The sequence below is a fragment of the Bos javanicus genome, chromosome 21 (assembly GCF_032452875.1).
Source record: "Bos javanicus breed banteng chromosome 21, ARS-OSU_banteng_1.0, whole genome shotgun sequence".
Lineage (NCBI taxonomy): Eukaryota > Metazoa > Chordata > Mammalia > Artiodactyla > Bovidae > Bos > Bos javanicus.
Window position 1 is genome coordinate 31863319 of NC_083888.1, and position 20338 is coordinate 31883656.

Consider the following 20338-nt stretch of genomic DNA (forward strand, 5'->3'; position numbering starts at 1 on the left):
CACTGGCTTCAAAGGTCTCTACTAAGATTTAGACTTATGGAAGGCACATACTTGCCATAAATGTAAATAACTGGCCCTATAGTCACAGCAATGGGTTATAAGCCCCAACATACTTGTCTGAAGATAAGGCAGTCTTTTACGCAGGGTGATATGTCTATCTATCCTGATTCATACTAACTGAGAATTCAGCTTGGTGGGGGTGGTATAGTAGGCTCAGAGGGAAGTTTGAGAATAACAGGTAAGGAAGGGAACTTCTTGTACATAGGAGGTTAGCAATAATGGGGATAGAGGGAAATGAATGCTTAACTAGTTGAAGACAAATATACTCAAGTATTTAAGAAAGTATTTAACATATTTACTATGTTTACCATACTATAGTACAGTCATCCCTTGGTATGTATCTTCAGGGGACGGGTTCTAGGACTCTCCACAGGAAATCAAAACCCACAGATGCTCAAGTCCTTTATATAACATGGCTGCAGTATTTGTATTATATACAAATACACCATTCCATATATGTTAAATCACCCCACGATTACTTCTAATACCCAATACAATGTAAATGTGATGCAAATAGCTGTAAAGACAATGCAAATGCCATGTAAATAGTTACCAGTGCATGGCAAAATCAATTTTTGATTTTTGGAAATTTCTGAAATTTTTTCCCTGTAATATTTTCAAACCTGTAGTTGGTTGAATCCACGAATATGGAACACACAAATTAATAGGGTGGACTGTGCTATAATACTATAACAAATATGAAATACTTTATAGTATTTATTTTATTCCACACTCAAGTATTTGTGAAACTATTTAGTAAAGGATCAGGAATAAAGCTGAGATTTAAATAAGGAAGTTAAGCAATTATATTCTGTAAACTGAGGCCAGGAAGCCTTTTTGCCAGGAGGACACTGATGCATCAGCCTTTGCCTGTATGCATGCAGCAGGCAAGGCAAATGGAAAAGAAAGGTCTGTTCTCTAGCTAATCTTGTCTACTAACATGAATCTGAAGCGTGCCACTGGCCACATACCAGAGGATGGTCATCTATAATGCTTTTTGTTTCTCCAATCTTGTTTCTCTGCTGCTTGCTCATTCGCTTATAGCTAGCTCTTCTAGTCTCCCCCACATCCTAGCCTATCCGAACTGTCAACTCTGTTGCTATAAAGTACAAGGGGATGGAATGGTTATTAAATGCTGGTGGAGAAAACTGTCCTAGTTAGAAAATCTCATTGGGCTGGTCAATGGAACAAATTCAAAATCAGGCACATTTAATAGTTTCTGGTTCTACTAAAAGTATTCTTAGACTGTCACATACTCCCCAGCTTTTCTTCCTGTTTTTTCTTTTTAATGGGCAAAGAGAAAGAAAGAAAGGACATATCTTATACTCTGTTACATGTTATTTCTGGAATTTCAAATGGCAGTGAGTCATGGTGACATTTACAAGTTTCTTTAAAAGAGGTACTTGGTTTGATCATGTGTCACTAGAACATATATCACCTATGGACTTGAAGGAGTAGAGATGAAGGAAGAGCACTTCCTTGTCAATCTTTCATTATGGAAATTATGCATATACAGGAAAATAAGCCTTTAAGTCTACTGGATAAATTGTGTGTGGTCACTCAGTCATGTCTGACTCTTTGCAACCTCATGGACTGCAGCTTGCCAGGCTCCTCTGTTCAGTGATCTTCCTGGCAAGAATTCTGGAGTGGGTTGCCATTTCCTTTTCCAGGGAAGTCTGCTGGATATACAACTTCAAAAGTACTCTTCCAAAGCTGGCAGACATAGAGGTCTCTCTATCCTGCGAGTAAGCAATGAGTGGGAGGTACCATTATGGGATCTGGCTCCTGGAGATGGGGTGAGGTGGGAAGACTTTGGTTCACTAACAGCTAACAGGAGGGTGCATGTAAAGAGGAGCTAAATGGTAAAGCATGCTGCCTCTTATTAACCTAATGGGCTGCCATAGGTTATCAACCCAAAACAAAGCCAGTATGGAGCATACTATGGAGAGTCATAAAATCAAGATGGCAAGGGAGCTCTATTTCCATACATTAGTGAAGAAAAGCAAAGTGACACTTCTGAGTCACTCTCAGATGTCACTTGGTGGTGGTGGTTTAATTGCTAAGTTGTGTCCGACTCTTGTGACCCCATGGACTGTATAGCCTGTCAGGCTCCTCTATCCATGGGATTCTCCAGGAAAGAAAACTGGAGTGGGTTGCCATTTCCTTCTCCAGATGTCACTTAGTATCAAGATTGTAGGTCACTGAGTAGTTATCAACACACTTCAGGAGGGGGGAAATGATCTCTGGGCAACAGTTAATATAAGCCATTTTTAACTTCAAAGCGATAAAATGATTAAAATATATCATCCCCCTTTGACAGGAAAAACATTAAACCTCCAGACACTCTCTTCTTACTCTAGAGTCAACTTGAGAGCTTTCTAGAAAGGTGTTTTTAGGTTCCTAATCTCTGCAGCCTTGCTCTTGCCTTTTTTCTTTCTTTCCCCAATCTCTCTTTTCCATTTGTCAAGAATGACTGGTGAAGCCCAGTTAAAAAGCCACGACTCCACCTTTGCTTGTCTATTTTCCTCCCAGGGAATGGGCTGTTTCTATTAAGCCTATTGTAAAAACTACAAGAGTTACTGCTATTAAACCATGAGGAATTCCCTGGGCCTGTTTCCACATACATGAAACATGGCTCTGTACTCAAAAAGGGTTCTCAAAACACAATACAGATGCTAAAAAGCAAGAAATATTAAAGACTCACCCACTGTACTCACTCATACAACTCCCCATTAAAGGAAATTCTACAGGGCCTTCTTCAGTCTGTTAATCATGTTCTGAAGCTCTGATGAACCATAGCTCCCACTGAGTTCTGGAGGACTACAAGTTGGGCAAGATATAAGAGGTTCGAATTCTGCACCTTAATATAATCCATTGCACTTTGACCTTTACCTTAGGGGTTTGGTCTGGGAAATGAGCCAAATTACCTTCAGGAAGCTAAGCAAAGTGAACGCTAGTTTTATTAACTCTTTGAGAACTTGAGCAGCACAACCTATATTCTACACAAAGGTCAGTTTTCACAAGCACATTTTAAATAAGTGCACTGGTATATTAAATCACCAATTAAATCAACTGTCAACTATAAAGAATTGTGCAAGGAGCTGGTGAAAGTTAAATCACATAGATTTAGAAATGGATGTTAAGACATTTAATCTACATCTACAGTGAGAACAGTGTCTAAGAGGAAGAATTTTAAAAATGCATCAATGATACGTCATGTCTTGATGCTTGACAAAAACGGTAAAAGAGAGAAAAAAAGGGAAAGGGAGAGTTTTGAGAGTTCAAGCTTAGATGTGATAACATGCTGTGACTAAAAAATGAAAAAGAATCAAGAACAGCATTAGAGGAGGTGATTCAGTCACTATGTGTGCGCACGTGTGCTAAGTCACGTCATTTGTGTTTGACTCTTTACGACTCTATGGACTGTAGCCCACCAGGCTCCTCTATCCATGGGATTTTCCAGGCAAGAATCCTGGAGTCAGTCACTATGTATAAATGGACAAATTGTTCAGCAAGAAAAAAGGAAGTAAAATTTTATACTTAATTTATCTTAGGCACATTAATGTTATAAGGGAATATAATTTTTGACCATTGATTTTTTAAAATGTTTCAAATTTAGATATAAAATCAGGAAACCCTTGAAAATAGTAATATGATGCTTTTCGAATACAGGTTTTTTTCTCCCAACAAAGTGGTTCACCACTGACATTTCACTGGGAAATGTTCAATGTAATGGAGAAAATACCAGAACAGGAATCGGGGAACCCAGGTTCTGTTTCCCTATTACTTTGATCTTCTGTGTAAACCAGATGCTAACATCAGGAGGGAGATAAAGAAAAAAATGAAAATTTCCCCCATTTCATCCATGAGATAGACGGTAAAAAAATTCTTTAAAATGATATCATAAGAAATCTACTAGGATTTCTAATAGAGTATATCTTAGTATGTCTTGAAAGTAGCAAATAATGATTAAGGTAACTAGATTTTTTTCAGGATGAGTACAAGTTGATATTCATTATTATAAAACAGAAATATTACCTGATCAATGGCCCACAGAAAGGAAGTTAAGGCTTTCCTATTCCTGCTATTTAAATTCCTGTTGAAAATCCCTAGCTCTCTAATGCAACAGAGGGTGTCTGCAGTAACTGTGGTGTTGACATCTAGACCCTTGATCACCAGGCTGGGTCAAACCCTGCCTCTGCCTGCTCTTTTACTGGACCCTCAGCATTTGTTTCACTTTCAGGATGGAAGATAACACACATTTCCTTGTACCTCAAACTCTGACCAACTTTTCAATAATGACTAGTTTTCAACTGAGATTTGGTAATGTCTGGATATAGTCACTTTGTTTATTTAACTTATATGCAGAATACATCATGTGAAATGCTGGGCTGGATGACTCACAAGCTGGAATCAAGATTGCCAGCAGAAATATCAACAATTTCAGATACGCAGATGATTCCACTCTCATGGCAGAAAGTAAAGAGGAACTAAAGAGTCTCTTGATGAGGGTGAAAGATGAGAGTGAAAAAACTGGCTTAAAACTCAACATGCTGACTAAGATCATGGCATCCAGTCCCAATATTTCATTGCAAATAGATGGGGAAAAAGTAGAAGCAGTGACAGATTTTATTTTCTTGGGCTCCAAAATTACTGCAGCCATGAAATTAAAAGATGCTTGCTCCTTGGAAGAAAAGCTATGACAAGCCTAGATAGTGTATTAAAAAGCAGAGACATCACTTTGCCGACAAAGATCCATCTAGTCAAAACTATGGTTTTTCCAGTAGTCATGTATGGATGTGAGAGTTGGACTGTGAAGAAGGCTGAGCGCCGAAGAATTGATGCTTTTGAACTGTGGTGTTGGAGAAGACTCTTGAGAGACCCCTGGACTGCAAGGAGATCCAACCAGTCCATTCTGAAGGAGATCAGCCCTGGGATTTCTTTGGAAGGACTGATGTTAAAGCTGAAACTCCAGTACACATGAGGTGTCATGTGAAGAGTTGACTCATTGGAAAAGACTCTGATGCTGGGAGGGATTGGGGGCAGGAGGAGAAGGGGATGACAGAGGATGAGATGGCTGGATAGCATCACTGACTCAATGGACATGAATTTGAGCAAACTCTGGGAGATAGTGAAGGACAGGGAAGCCTGGTGTGCTGCAGTCCATGGGGTTGTAGAGTCTGACAGGACTGAGCTCCTGAACAGCAATAACAATGTCTGACCTGACACTTAAAAAAATCATGTTGCAATCTCCACAAAGACACATCTCACTTTCTCAAAGTGGAGGATGAACTTAAAGTGTTCAAAGGAAATGGTAACATTGTTACAGATTTGTCTGTAATACAAATGAATCCCTTGGTAAGGGATTCATCAGTCTGCAATATTCATACATAATTCAAAGCTGCAGAAGCAATCTCCTGCGGGAAGCTCACTTGGCTTACCCAGGTGGTAGGATTAATCATTACACCATCAGATGAAATAATCCTTTTTTTTTTCCCCGGCAAGTTTGTTCAAGACAGATTTTTGTAGAAATTCTGTTAATGTCTGAATATACTTTTTAAAAAGGCAAATCAAATGGCACATTAGAACAGATTAAAGGCCTTTATATATCCAAGTATTTCCACAATTTCAGTTCAACTTTATCTTCAAATTCAACCACCTTCATTCAGCTTCAGAAGGGACAGTAAATGAAATCAGATTTCTGTAGAGACCATCTGCCTTTTGGGGCAAATGGTATCCTCGATTCCCATTTGCCAGCTCTCTTCAGTAGCTGTATCTGTCTTTAGTTGCCCAAGACAGCCAATAAGGAAATGTGTGATTTTTACAACCTCTTTATACCCCTAAAAATCAGATCAAAGCACATCAGAAACAGCATTTTGTAGTTTTACTACTGGTTTCCAAAGCTGCTTATTTCTGGAGTTGCTGGGGATGATGGACCTTTGCAGAAATGGGAAGTGAATCGACACGAGGAGGAAAGTTTAAAGTTATTGAATCCCATACTCTTTATCTATTGAAAGAGGTGGGGGGGACTCCATTTCTTCCTGTCTTTCTACCTCTAGGACCCCCCACCAATATGACATTTCTCAATCTTATCTTAGTTTTCAGGTCACCAACTTGATTTTGCTACACTTCCCAATTACTGGCATTCTCAGGTAGAAAAGTGTTGTATCCATTGATCACTATCTTAGTGTCTCCAATTTTCTACTAAGCCTTCTGTAGTCTTTAACTGAAAAACTTCAAACTTCTTATCTTGAACTGAGATTAACCTTTAACTGAGATCTGATGAATTCTTGCTAATATGTCCAACCTAGTCTGGTCAGATGAAGGTAACTCCTGGTGTGAATAAAGTGGCTAGATCTTGGGATGGGGAAGACTGGCAGCCATGTGCAAGGTCTTAAATAGACTCTAATTTCCAGACACTGCACAGTTTCACCTTTTTTTCCCTTTAACAAATGTGAATAGCAAATTAAAAGTGTCTTCAAGGCACCAGACTGTAAGACAGCAAAGTAGATAAGAACATAGGCCACAGTACATCACTGTCACCTTCATAATAGTAAGAAAAATTACAGTTTTAAATTCCTATGAAATACAAAGTCAGAATGGCACCTGTACAAATTAACAGAAGAGAGAAATTAATCTCAGAAGAGCATAATAAAATAGGGCTGCCTTTCTCAACAACAGAGGTGTGGTAGGAGCTTTGCAGCATCACCATTTGGCCTTAGCTCACTTCTAAAGAAGGGGGTTGGATATTGATGTTTGTTTCCTGGGGAGGCAAAGTGTTAGAAGAAAATATCCACAGGCCCCTCAACAGGACTAACCGAAGGAGGATATGGAACAGTCATCTTTGGGTCCTGGACTTTTCCCACATGCTCAGAAGCACTGCAGAAGCAAGTCACTGTACATTTTCCCAATTTCCTCTTATCTCCCTCAACTGCCCATTTGCCCTTTGAGTCGGAGGAGTGAGATGATTATGTACCCTACACTCTCCAGAACACAGCTGGCTCACTAGCAGGATGGATGTCGGGAGGGAAAGGGAACCAGCACTTCTCGGGCCCTACTCCAACGCTACACAGCACAAGCTGCACACTTTTCAGTTTAACTCACAGGAACACCTCAAGAGGTAAAAGTGATTATTTCTCACTTTACACATGGGGAAACTGAGATTGAAAAAAGTGAAATGAACTGTCTTGGGATAGGGTAGAGAGTTGGACATGACTTAGCGACTTAACACCACCACCAAAATGGTTATGTGTGCACTCAGGTGACAGAGTCAGGATCTGAATTCAATACTATGCAACTCTAACGTGTTCTTGCTACCATACTGGTACTAGTAGGTAAGCCTGGTGCACTGTGAAGATTCAACAATAAATGCTTGATTATGAAGAGATAAAAGGGTTTTGAAGAGAAAGAAGCTATCATTGAAACGTGGGGTGTTAATGATTACAGCTGCGTTCTTTTGAAACATTCTAAACAAAGTTATTATTTACATGGCAAAAAGATTTTTTTTAATGGGAGCTGTTCTAGTGTGTGAAAGACTGTGTTTATAGATATTTGGCTTCCTAATATTAACCCCTACCACTAATGTCTACACCTGCTGACTGCTAGATACTGTGGGCTTAAAATATGTATCTCCTACAGTAATCCTTTGAGTAAGAGTTGTTATTCTCAAAACAGCGAATGATAAGAGCAGCCAAAACTTACACAGTACTTACTATGTCCCTATGTAAGCCATGTTTCTCAAAGTGGCACTGCTGATATTCTGTCCAAATAGTTCTTTGTAGTGGAGGGCTGTCCTATGCATAGTAGGGTCACACTAACATCTCTTACCCTCTCTCTATCCCGTAGGTATTGGAGTCACTCTCTGCTTCCCCAGTTGTGACAACCAAATAGTCTCCACATATTGCCAAATGTACTCCAGGGATATAAAAATCCCTTCCCTTGCCCTCCTTTCTAACACTTAACATCAATCCTTTTAAGTCATACAGGTGATTATTTCTGTTTTACAAATGAAGAAATATTAAGCCAAGAGTGATTTAGTTATCTGCCTCAGATAACACAGCTAGCACCTGGTGGAGCTGAGGTTCAAACCTGACACTTCATCTCTAGTCTGTGCTCTAAACAAATTCTGCCTCTCAGTTTACAAATGAGGAAACTAAGAAGCAGAGCTCAAGTAACTTGTCCCAGATCCAAATGACAGAGCTAATAAGTGGTGAAAAATGGAAGTGAAAATCGCTCAGTCGTGTCTGACTTTTGACCCCATGGACTGTAGCCTGCCAGGCTCCTCTGTCCATGGGGATTCTCCAGGCAAGAACACTGGGTTACCCTTTCCTTCTCCAGGGGATCTTTGCGACCCAGGGATGGAACCCACATCTCCAGTGGGTTCTTTACCACTGAGCCACCAGGGAATTAGTGGTGAAAGCAGGATTCAAATCCAGGGCTGAGTAACTTCAAAGCCTATGTTCTAACATACTATGCCGATTGTTATTAACATGCCTAAGAACTGGTTGTTAAAGATGTAGATTTTTCGGCCTCCCACGAGTTGGACTGTGAAGAAGGCTGAGCGCCGAAGAATTGATGCTTTTGAACTGTGGTGTTGGAGAAGACTCTTGAGAGTCCCTTGGACTGCAAGGAGATCCAACCAGTCCATTCTGAAGGAGATCAGCCCTGGGATTTCTTTGGAGGGAATGATGCTGAAGCTGAAACTCCAATACTTCGGCCACCTCATGCGAAGAGTTGACTCATTGGAAAAGACTCTGATGCTGGGAGGGAATGGGGGCAGGAGGAGAAAGGGACGACAGAGGATGAGATGGCTGGATGGCATCACTGACTCGATGGACGTGAGTCTGAGTGAACTCCGGGAGTTGGTGATGGACAGGGAGGCCTGGCGTGCTGCAGTTCATGGGGTTGCAAAGAGTCGGACATGACTGAGCGACTGAACTGAACTGAACTGAACCACAAGGGACCAATTTTACAGCTCTGGGGTTTGACCCAGAAATCTGCATTTATACAAACACCCCACATGATTCTGAGCAGTTGGTCCTAGGGCCACAATTTGAGAAGCTGTTTTTCACTGCCTCTCTCTCTGCAGAGAGGATCAGGAAATTAAGTAAATGGAGTGAAATGTAAGAAGTGAGGAGGAAAATTTTTAGTAAAGGAGCATCATTGCTCAGAAGTGATATGGCTGAACAGGGGAAATAAAATAATTTAAGTAGTCACAGGTGAGAGATTCATAACAGGCTATTAAAAAAGGGAGGGAGTGCTTTGGGACCAATCCTTACCTTTTGAGGTTTATTCTTAGAGTACAATTATACAAATTTGCAACATGTTAGGAAATGAGGATATGGTCTAGTATGACATTTCTGATTTTTATTAGAAGGCCTGGTTGGCTGAAGACCACTCTGAAAACAGGAAATGGCATCTGTGACACCAGCAGTAAGTCAAGTCTCCCAACATGCAGCACTATCTCAGTTCTTCACATTAACAGAGGTAAAAACAAAAACAGAAACAGAGGTCAGAGGTGAACACAAAAGCCAGGCCCCTTTGGCTGAAAAAGCTGCTCCCAGACAGACCACAGCACCTGTACTTTCTATTCACCCTGCAGGGCACTCTTCTTAAAATCTCTCTTTCATTCTGCTATTCCTCTGTTCTACATCAGCCATAGGTCCTGTGGTCAGGTGTTGCGGTCAGGTCCAGACCACCTGTAGGACTTCAAAGCCCTTCACTATGAGGTTGCAACATATGTTTTCATCTTTATTTCAAACTTTCTGAGACCCAATCCTTCAACTTCAGACAATGTATTGACATCGTACATTGGACACACCATATTCTTTATCTCTGTGTACCTGCTTTCCCCTCTTAGAGCTGCCTCCCTTCTTCTTTCCATGTATTCCAAACTCAGTCAGTCATTGAGACTATTCAAATCTCAATTACCCATGATGTCTTATTGTCCATGAGGACCCTTCCTTCCATGAACACCTATGGCAGATGTTATAAACTGCTTGTATCTCCTCCAAATTCATATGTGAAAACCCTAAACCTTGGTGTGGCTGCAGTTTGAGATGAGAGCCTCTAAGGAAATAATTAATATTAAATGAGGTCATAAGGATAGGGTACCCTAACCCTGTTAGAGAGGCTTTGTGTCCTTTTAAGAAGAGGCACCAGAGAGTTTGGTTTCTCTCTCTGTACCTATTAAGGAGGAAAGGGAGGACACAGTGAGAAAGTAGTCATCAAGTCAGAAAGAGAGCCCTCACCAGAAACCAAATCAGCTAGAACCTTAATCTTGGACTCCTGGCCTCTAGAACTGTGAGAAAATAAATCTTTGCTGTTTAAGTTAACTGTCTGTGGGGTGTTGTTATGGAGCCCAAGCTAAGGCAGCAAGGACTGAGGATCCCAGAAAGCACTCAGTAAATGGGTGTTAAATAAACCCAATCAGCTGAGGTCTGGGCAGCAAGGCACCAGAGAATGGCACCAGGATCTGTATCCACACGGCTCCCAGAAAAATTTCTGCCAGTATCACTATGGAGGACAGGACTGGGACAGGTTCCAGCGAGGAGCATCCAAAGGGAGGGGGTTTCTCTCCACAGTTTGGAAGGCAGAGGAACAGGGTATCTTCCCTGGTGAAGAATGGAGCTTCTCCATGCACCAGCAGCACGAAAAGGCCAGTGGCTGATTCCTGATGCTGTTTCACTCCATGATAACTAGGAATTGCTCTGAGGAGCTGATCAGCGTGCTCCACTATCATCACTTTGCCTTTTTTCAGGCAAGTCCTTCATCCTGCTACTAACAAATCACCATTATAAAGGCACCATATGAGGATAAACTGCTTGTCCTGGAATTAAACCTTTAACTATCACCTGATGACTCTAATCAATACTCGACTGCAGTTATATTAAGTAATCACTGACTGAAAACTGGCCTAGAGGTCCGAATAAAGGCCGAGAAATTAGAAACTCAGATTTAATTTCAGCTCTGCCACCGGTGCTAGTCTGTCCCTGTCTCCCATTATTCATCTATAAAATGGGTGTAGTGACATTTACAGGAGTATATATTAACTGGGAAATTCACATGAAGAGCTCTGAAGAGAGTGAACAACTGTGCCAATGTTCAGTACTCCAAGACTGCTTGAAGTCAGTGCATCAGTACACCTCACTGTGGCCCTCAGTGGTCACAGCATGCCTTCCTGCACTCAGGCTGACTTTATAAAGGACATGATAGACTCCAACAGACTCAATAACCACCCAAAGAGTGCACAAAAGGTACTCAGAGGCCAAAAATCTCTGAAGTCAGTCTGGCTCTGCCACCTTGCAGGGTGGTCCTGGGACTATCAATGAGCCTCTCTGTTTTCAGTTTCCAATAACATAGGAAGAGTGCACTGTCAGAGATACTGGGACAACTGAGATAACATGAATGAAAATTGAGAATTATATAATAAGATACTGGTATTTGACTTCAGATTCATTAGGCGAACAAGGAAACAAAGCTGACCTGACAAACAGGGGAATTCTCAGTTTGAGTCTTCACTTTGGACAACATTCATTATGAGACTCAAAACAAGTCAATTTAATTCTCTGGATTTTTAATCACCTCCCCAAAGGGAAAGGAACATAAAGCTCTCTGAAGACCACCCCACAACCATCTTGTATCATTCTTTGATTACAATAAAATGAGATATTCATCCATTTTCTCTAAAAGAGGATTATTGAAAAATTCAATAGTAAGGACTTCATGAACTCATTTAAACTTCAGGAACAATAGGTCAGCAAATGCAGATGTGATTTTTATAAATGCTGATAGTTCAGAAGTTTCTTTGGAGCAAAGAACATGATCAGGAGAACAAGCAATTACTTTCAGCTTCTGTCTCCAGTTTTTTTCTTTATGAGAAATAGGAACTTGGTCTTCAAGGCCAGTTTGGTCCTAAGCAGGAAAAGATGACTTTGACAAGTTCTCTTAGCAAAGAGAAGAGATAATGGAAATTAAGACATAACTGGAACACACCTGAAACTAATACAATGTAAATCAACTATTCTTCAATTTAAAAAAGTGTTTTAAATTTTTTAAAAAAAAAGATTGCCCATATCAAAAGAGAGAGAGAGATAACTGGAGCATAAACATAAAAAAAAAAAAAAAAATCAAGCTTCTAGCTGAACTTTCCAGAGAAGGACATCACATTGTATCATAATCTAGGAAGTATTTGAACTTCTCTGTCCATACTCCATGTGCATACACATATGTATATTAAGAGACTCAGACCCTGGTTACTTTAGTGAGCAGCAAACATGTCTAGCATTTGGCCAGAATGGCCAACAGGCCACCAGCATGCCTGATGACTACAGACAAATCAGATATTATAGTTTAGTCCAGGGGTCAGAAAAGTTTGCTATGAAGGGTCAAATAGTAAATAGTTTAGACTTTACAGTCCATGTGTGCCTTTTGCAACTATTCAACCCTGCTTTTGGAGAAGGAAATGGCAACCCACTCTAGTATTCTTGCCTAGAAAATTCCATGGACAAAGGAGCCTGGCGAGCTACACAGTGCATGGGGTTGCAAAGAGTCGGATATGACTGAGCAGCTAACACACACACACACACACACACACACACACACACCTGCTATTATGGTACGAAAGCAGCTGTAGATATGTAAAAAAATGAGTGTGGCTGTTTTTCAATCAAAGTTCATTTATAGAAACAGAAGGTTGGCTGTGGCCCACAGTTCATAGTTTGCCAATTCCTGATCTATACCCCTGAACCTTGGAGTGGATTAGAGGGGCTCTAAGGATTGACTCCTGCATTATTGAGGAATATAGCTGAATTCTAAGGACTCTAAGAAGGTCAAAAAGGTCTTGGAAGGGTATAAGAAGGTGTATATAGATGACTAGCATTTCTAGGAGAGCAAAGGTGTGCCAAACCTAATCTGCTTTTCCAAAATGGAAGCTGCTGCAGTTTGGATAGAATCCCAGCAATACGAGGCAGAGCTGGATTCCTGAACTGGTTCTGGGACTCCCAGAGAAACTGGACTTATATGGTATCCAAGAGTACATGATAGGGGTGTTTGCTAATTAGGAACATGATGTTCAGGGCTGGTGGAGCTAGAAAGGTTAATCAAAGTGTAATAGGGAAGAGTCAATTCTGACTCTTTTATGCTGGGTTTGCAGCCCTGGGATTTCTTTGGAAGCAATGATGCTAAAGCTGAAACTCCAGTACTTTGGCCACCTCATGTGAAGAGTTGACTCACTGGAAAAGACTCTGATGCTGGGAGGGATTGGGGGCAGGAGGAGAAGGGGACGACAGAGGATGAGATGGCTGGATGGCATCACTGACTCGATGGACGTGAGTCTGAGTGAACTCCGGGAGTTGGTGATGGACAGGGAGGCCTGGTGTGCTGTGATTCATGGGGTCGCAAAGAGTCGGACACGAACTGAACTGAACTGAACTCTGAACTGAACTGAAGTGAACTGATGCTGGATTTGTTTCTTTGACTTTAACCCCTTTTTTTTTTCTTTTTTACCACTTTTGTTATTATAATCATACATAATGGCCTGCTTCAGTGAACCCTGTTCCCTCTGTCTGACCCTTAAACTAAAGTGTCTTTTTTAGCTTACAGGGAGATCATTTGACCCTGGCTACCTGTAAATGACTGCAAGAAACTAACACATCCCCCTGCCTAAGGTTTGCCATCCTAGGAGATATCTGCAAGAATCAAATGGTCTTTTTGTTTCCTTATCTCCCTCCATCTTTGATCAATAAAAGAACCTGGAATCCAGACCCCGACAAGATGGTTATTTTGAGGCATTAGTCTTCCATCTTCTCGGTCAGCCAACTTTCCAAATAAAGCTGTATTCCTTGCTTCAGCACCTCGTTTCTTGGATTCAATGGCCCCGCGTGCAACAAGCAGAGCAAGCTTGAGCTCAGTAACAAAAGTTCAAGAGGCCATTTCAGGGGGCAAATGATATCCTTAACTTCAGTTGAGAGTGTTATAGTTATTTTAGGCAAGTTACAGTTATTTTCTCAGTCGTTGATTGGTTTTCTAATTGATTGGAAAGGAAAATTTTAAGCTAATTTTTGTTTCTTTCATGGGCTGAGCAGCACGGTATGGACTCTTAGCAGCACAGAATCTTAGTTCCCCAACCAGGGACTGAACCTGTACTCTGTGCAGTAGGGGACTTTTCAGGTGGCACAGTGGTAAAGAATCTGCCTGCCAAGTAGGAGACGCAGGTTTGATCCCTGGGTCAGGAAGATCCCCTGGAGAAGGGAATGGCTACCCACTCCAGTATTCCTGCTTGGGAAATTCCATGGACAGAGGAGCTCAGTGGGCTACAGTCCATGGGGTCGCAGAGTTGGATGTGACTTAGCAACTAAACAACAGCAACAAACAACCCCTGCAGTGGAAGCACAGAGTCTTAACAACGGAACCACCAGGAGAGTCCCTTGAGCTAAATTTTTAAAAACATGTATGTGACTGGCAATAGATACTATCTACCAATCATGGGAATAAATAACAATTTCAGTCAATAATCAAGAACTTATCACCAGTTTATGGAAAAGACTAAAAGGGGATTCCTAGGGAGGAAGTAAATTGAATCCAGAAAGGAAGAATGAAATAAAGATGGAAAAGTTTTTTAAAGTGATAAACACGTGAATAAATCTAAAATAAAAAAAGATGATGTGATGCAATTGGGCGTGACTGAGGGTGGGGGAAGTTTTTTATGACTGAGTAGCCAGTGAAGAATTTTCTGAAGGACTGACATTTAAATTGAGAGCTGAATGACAAGGAACCAGCCATGCCAAGATCTGAAAGAAGCATACCACACAGAGTGAACAGCTGATAAAAAGGGAATTAGGCTTGGCATGTTTGAAGAACAGAAAGAAAACTGCTATTGGGAGAAGTTCATGAGCAATGTGGTGAATAAGAGACAGGTTATACCAGTAGTTAGAGGTCAGATTATGTAGGGACTTCTTTCACTGTGTTGAAACAATGCGATTTGCATTTAAAAAATATATACTAAGGAATATTACTCAGCCATAAAAAGGAATGCATTTAGTCAGTACTAATGAGGTGGATGAACCTAGAGACTATTATACAGAGTGGAATAAGTCAGAAAGAGAAAGATAAATATCATATATTAATGCATATACCTGGAATCTAGAAAGATGGTAATGATTAACCTATTTGCAGGGCAGCAATGGAGATGAAGACATAGGGAACAGACTTGTGCACACAGTGGGGAAGGAGAGGGTGGGACAACTAGAGAGAGTAGCACTGATACATATACGTTACTATATGTAAAACAGATAAACAGTGGGAATTTGCTGTATGATGCAGGGAGCTCAAACTCTGTGCTCTGTGACAACCTGAAGGGGTGAGATAGGGTGGGAGTCAGGAGGGAGGGGACGTATGTATACCTGTGACTGATTCATGTTGATATACAGAAACCAACATAATATTGTAAAGCAATTATCCTCTAATAAATATATTTTAAAAAAAGAAAAAAAAAAGAATACATGGCTGTTCCAGAGAAATTATATTAAAAGGGGCGAGAGATTAGGCAGGTAGATCAATTAAGAAAACACTTCAGTAGGCCAGGTGAGAGAAAATGGTGGCTTGGAGAAGCGTGGTAGAAGCAGAGATGGAGAGAAGTAAATAGATTTGTGATATGTTTTGGAGGTTGAGTCAACGTAGGGGATGAGGGGAAGAGAAGAATAAAAAATGACTCCTAGTTTTCTAATCTGGGTAACTAGATGGATGGTGGGACCGTTTAGCAAGGCAAGGCTTGGGGTAGAATAGATTTGTAGGGAAAAATCAAGAGTTCTGTTTTGGACACATTTCATTTGAGATGTCCAGTTCTTTAACTGGAGATATCAAATGGATAGCTGTAGGCTGGGAAAATCCCCTGGAGAAGGGAAAGGCTACCCACTCCAGTATTCTGGCCTGGAAAATTCCATGGACTGTAATAATGCAGGGAGTTGCAAAGAGTCAGACACGACTGAGTGACTTTCACTTTCACATGAATCATAGGGGAAGCGATCAGAAATGGAGATATAAATGTAGGAGTCAAAAGAATATACATAATATTTAAAATCTTGATACAGAGGATGTTTAGCTAGGGGTTAACTGCTAAAGTTTAAGGAATTCTTTTGACACATGGTTACAAGGAGAAAAAAAACCCTTTATCTTTTAGAGATACATATTGAAATACTTACAAATGAAATGATGCCTAGTATTTACTTCAAAATAATGGGGGGAATGGAATGAGGTCTGGGTGAAACAAGATTGGCCATAAATTGATAACTGATGAAGTGTGGTTTTAGGGTAAGTGGTGGTTCATTTTATGAATCTATCTACCTTTGTATGTGTTTAGAATTTTCTTTCATAAAAAGTTTAAAATAAGGGGCATTCCCTAGTGGTTCAGGGACTGGTTAGGACTCGTGCGGTCACTGCTGAGGGCCCGGGTTCAACTTTGGTTGGAGAACTAAGATCCCACAGGTTGTGCAGTGTGGCCAAAGAAAGCAAGCAAGCAAGCAAGAAAGAAACCAAAAGGAACTATTTTATTTATGGTCTCCATTAAAAGTGGTAGAAGCAGAGATGGAGAGATGTAAATAAATTTGGGATTAAAAGTGGTCCTCCATTAAAGGTGGTACTGAGGTAACTATTTCACAGTCAACATTTTAAACAAGACGCTCAGAAAGAAAGCCAGAATAACCAGAGGCACATGAGGAAGAGGGCAAGTAAGATTAATCAGGTAGACAGAGGTCACATATACAGGGCCTTCGGTGTGGGGATATGACCGGGCTTACATTTAAGAAAGAGCACTTGGCTATTTATTCTAAGAACAAATGCTGGGGAAAAACATTAAGCAAAAATTATCTTAAATTCTGATATCCTAAGCATAATTTGTAAAGAAGTCAACTGATATTGCTAGGTATTGTATTACAGATACTTATTTAGTCCTCGTGATGTCTCTTTAAGGTAGGTATTATCATCATTATGGTACATGCTGGGGAACTTCAGCTCAGAGATGTGAAGTCAAAAGTCACGCAATTACAATTGGCACAATTCGAATTCAAATCTTTGTCTGACTTCAGTGATTCATTTTTCTCACTACACAATATTATGGACATGCTATGGACACCAAAGGGTTGCAGAGATGGTAGGTAAGCTAGTGCTTCTAAAAACTATAATGGAGAAATTCCCACCTGGTCACAGACCTGACTAACCACTAAATTAATTTCTCTTGATCCAGACTAGCTGGATAGAAATGATGACTATGGATACATTCTTGAGCCAAAATTTGACTGGTATTGCTGTCACCAACATCTTCTACTTCCGATTCATCTGTAATACTACTGCCAGAAGAGTTTTTAGATCACACTACTTTCCCCCTTGAAAGCTGTTTCTGCTGCAAAATCTATAACATAAAGGCCAAACATTTCAATGTAGTATGCAAGGCTCTTCACAGTCATTCTTGGCAGTTCTCAAACTTTTGGTTCTCTTAAAAGTTATTGACAACTGTAAGGGCTCTTTGTTTATGTGGATTATAGCTATTGACATTTATTTTATTAGAAATTAAAACTGAAAAATTAAAAAATGATTAATTCATTTAAAAACAGTAAACCTTTATTAACCAAAATAATATTTTTTTCCAAACCTCTTTAATATTATGGCTTTATAGAAGACCACTGAATTCTCGTATATGCCTCTGCATTCAATCTGCTCTGATATGTTGCTCTGGTTGAAGTATATGAAAAATATCTGGTCACATCCATGTATGTAGGTGGCAAGGGAGTATTAATAGTCATCTAGATAATCTTAGATATTCTTCTTTGGTACTATACCAGACCTTGCTTAAGTGGTAGTTTCTTAAAAGTTACTTGCAATACGGAATCTCAAACCGTATCAGTGAACTTTTTGTACTCAGTTACATTAAATTCATTGGTTTAACTTGCAGTTTCAATGGATCTTTTACTCATGCATAATTCTGTAACATCCTAAATGGGATCATTTGGAAGTAATTGGTTCACTGAGTTATGTGGATCTTCCAAATGTTGACACATTTCATTATATAATTAAAAAAATCTTTTTTGCTAATGCCACCAGCAATCTCATCAGAAAAAAATGCTTAAGTATTATGAGGCTGTCATGGTAGCAGATACAAGTTTTCAAAAATCCTTATTTTTGTGTGAAAGCATGAATTTTATCATGGATGAGAAATACTGTCAGTTGTTTTCCTTGAAGTAATAGGCTCACTGTGCTCATTCTTAAGAAAATATCTGCCAAACACCCAATTCTGAATAACCACAGCTGGTCTGCCACTTGTTCTTTTAAGATGGTCCATAAAAAAGAGGCTAGTTCAGCTTTGTAATTCAAATTTTGAAACTCCAACTATTTAGCAAATGGTTTTCCTCGAGACGACCATACTCTGGTATGCAGCACAAGTACTTTCTGTGTACTTTTCATTTTATCACACAGAATTTCTTAACAGATACATACTCAAGGGTTGAGATTTAATACGATGTGCTACTTCATCAAGGACATTCTTAAGTAAAACTGATGTTTGTTTTTCTAAAACTACTGGTACCACATGGTGCCATGGTTTTGATTCGCACAGGTGTAAGCAGTTTTACCCATTATTGTTTTTGCATCTTCAGTGCAAATGCCAACATAGTGAAAAAGACAAATAATGTCTTGGTATTATTATGAAAATGGTGACTTTTTCATGGTCACTATTTGACCTTGCACGCACCACACCTGAAGAACCACTGCTTTATTCATTATTCGTTTCCAGGCACCTGTCCTGCTTCTGTTGCCATCATCATCTCTGTGACTTTGCATATACTGTTCCTTTGCCTACAGTGTCTTCGTCAGCCACCTGGCAAAATCTCATTTGTCATTTAATATCTGGTTTGTATTTCATTTCTGAGAAGCTGACTTCATGTCTTTTAAGCTGATTTAATCACTCTGTTTTTTGTGCTTCTGTGCCATTCTGAGCATACATTGGTTAGCACTTATCACAGTGAGGGCAGAGGGTCTAGTAATATTTTTAAGCACCTACTATGTGCCAGACCCTGTGCTAAGTCTTTTACATGTTACTATTATATCCCCAAATTAATTACAGACTGAAAGTCCAGACAGACAGCTGAAGCTGAAGTCAAACCCATGCCCACTGTTTCAGCAGTGTGGTAATCTTTACCCCTGTTTATCCCTATGGCACATAGACAGCACAGTTAAGACATTCAATTTATGTGCCTTGAACAGTCAAATAAATGAACTTAGTAAAAAACCTCAACTCATAATGCAAGGCTCTACAAAGTCTTTCATCTTTCAGAGCCTAGGGTTTGGCCTTTGGTACAGTATTTTTCATTCTTTATGTACCATTTAGATTTGGAATCTTCATTTACTTATAGAAAAACTTGCATTTTCATTTCTTCCAGCAATGTGTTCCCAGCCGTGGGATGGTAATTTAATGATCACATTGCCATCAAGCTGGAAACACAAATGTTGACATTTGACAGTAATGTTTTTCCTCTCAAAGTTGCTTCAAGTAAATACTAATGGTGTATCCAAGTAAATGAAATAATTACTGAAAAAGCAAATGGTGTATATTTTTCAACATGAGTATTCAAGTTTTAAACTCTCCAAAAAGTTTTTTTTAAAAAAACCTGTTTAACACTAATACCTCTTTTTCTACTTAGTCTGGGACATTATGAAATGTGAAAATTCCAGTGTGCCTCTAAGAAAAGCTTAATGCCTCAAAATTCCTTTATTTAAAATATAGTACATATCTTGAAAATGGGAGGAAGACCAGTGGTTCTCAAAGTATGGCCCCAGGATTAGTATCATCATCATCACTTGGGAATTTGTTAGAAGGACCCAACTCAGACCTATCAAATCAAAAAACTCTGGGGGCCTGGCCCAGCAATTTATGTTTCAATAGTCCTCCAGTTATTGAGATATATGGTCAAATCTGACAACCAGTGAGATAAATGCACTGTATCTTTTGGATAAATGGATGCTACCTTTAAAGAACTAATACATTGTAGAAGTTATGATTGGCCTATATGCAAGTAAACCTTTGACAATATAAGCTGTTTAGCAAGAGGTCTGCCATGCCAAGGGTCCAGGCTACCCTCACCCCCACATACAGTGGCCATGCAGCTAAAGTAGAGAATCTCATTTCACTGAACAGAAGCCAAATTATTCCTTGACTCTGCCTTCCAGGATGTGGATAAACACACCACAACCATACTTAATGAGGAGTAAAGACATTTATTGATTTTCATGA

The 20338-nt window shown here is 39.8% G+C and overlaps 1 protein-coding gene across 18 annotated transcripts in view; it reads right to left on the reverse strand.

Annotated features, from left to right (window-relative positions):
• PEAK1 (pseudopodium enriched atypical kinase 1) overlaps positions 1 to 20338 on the reverse strand; it is a 313439-nt gene that overhangs the window by 46503 nt on the left and 246598 nt on the right. The window lies entirely within an intron of this gene.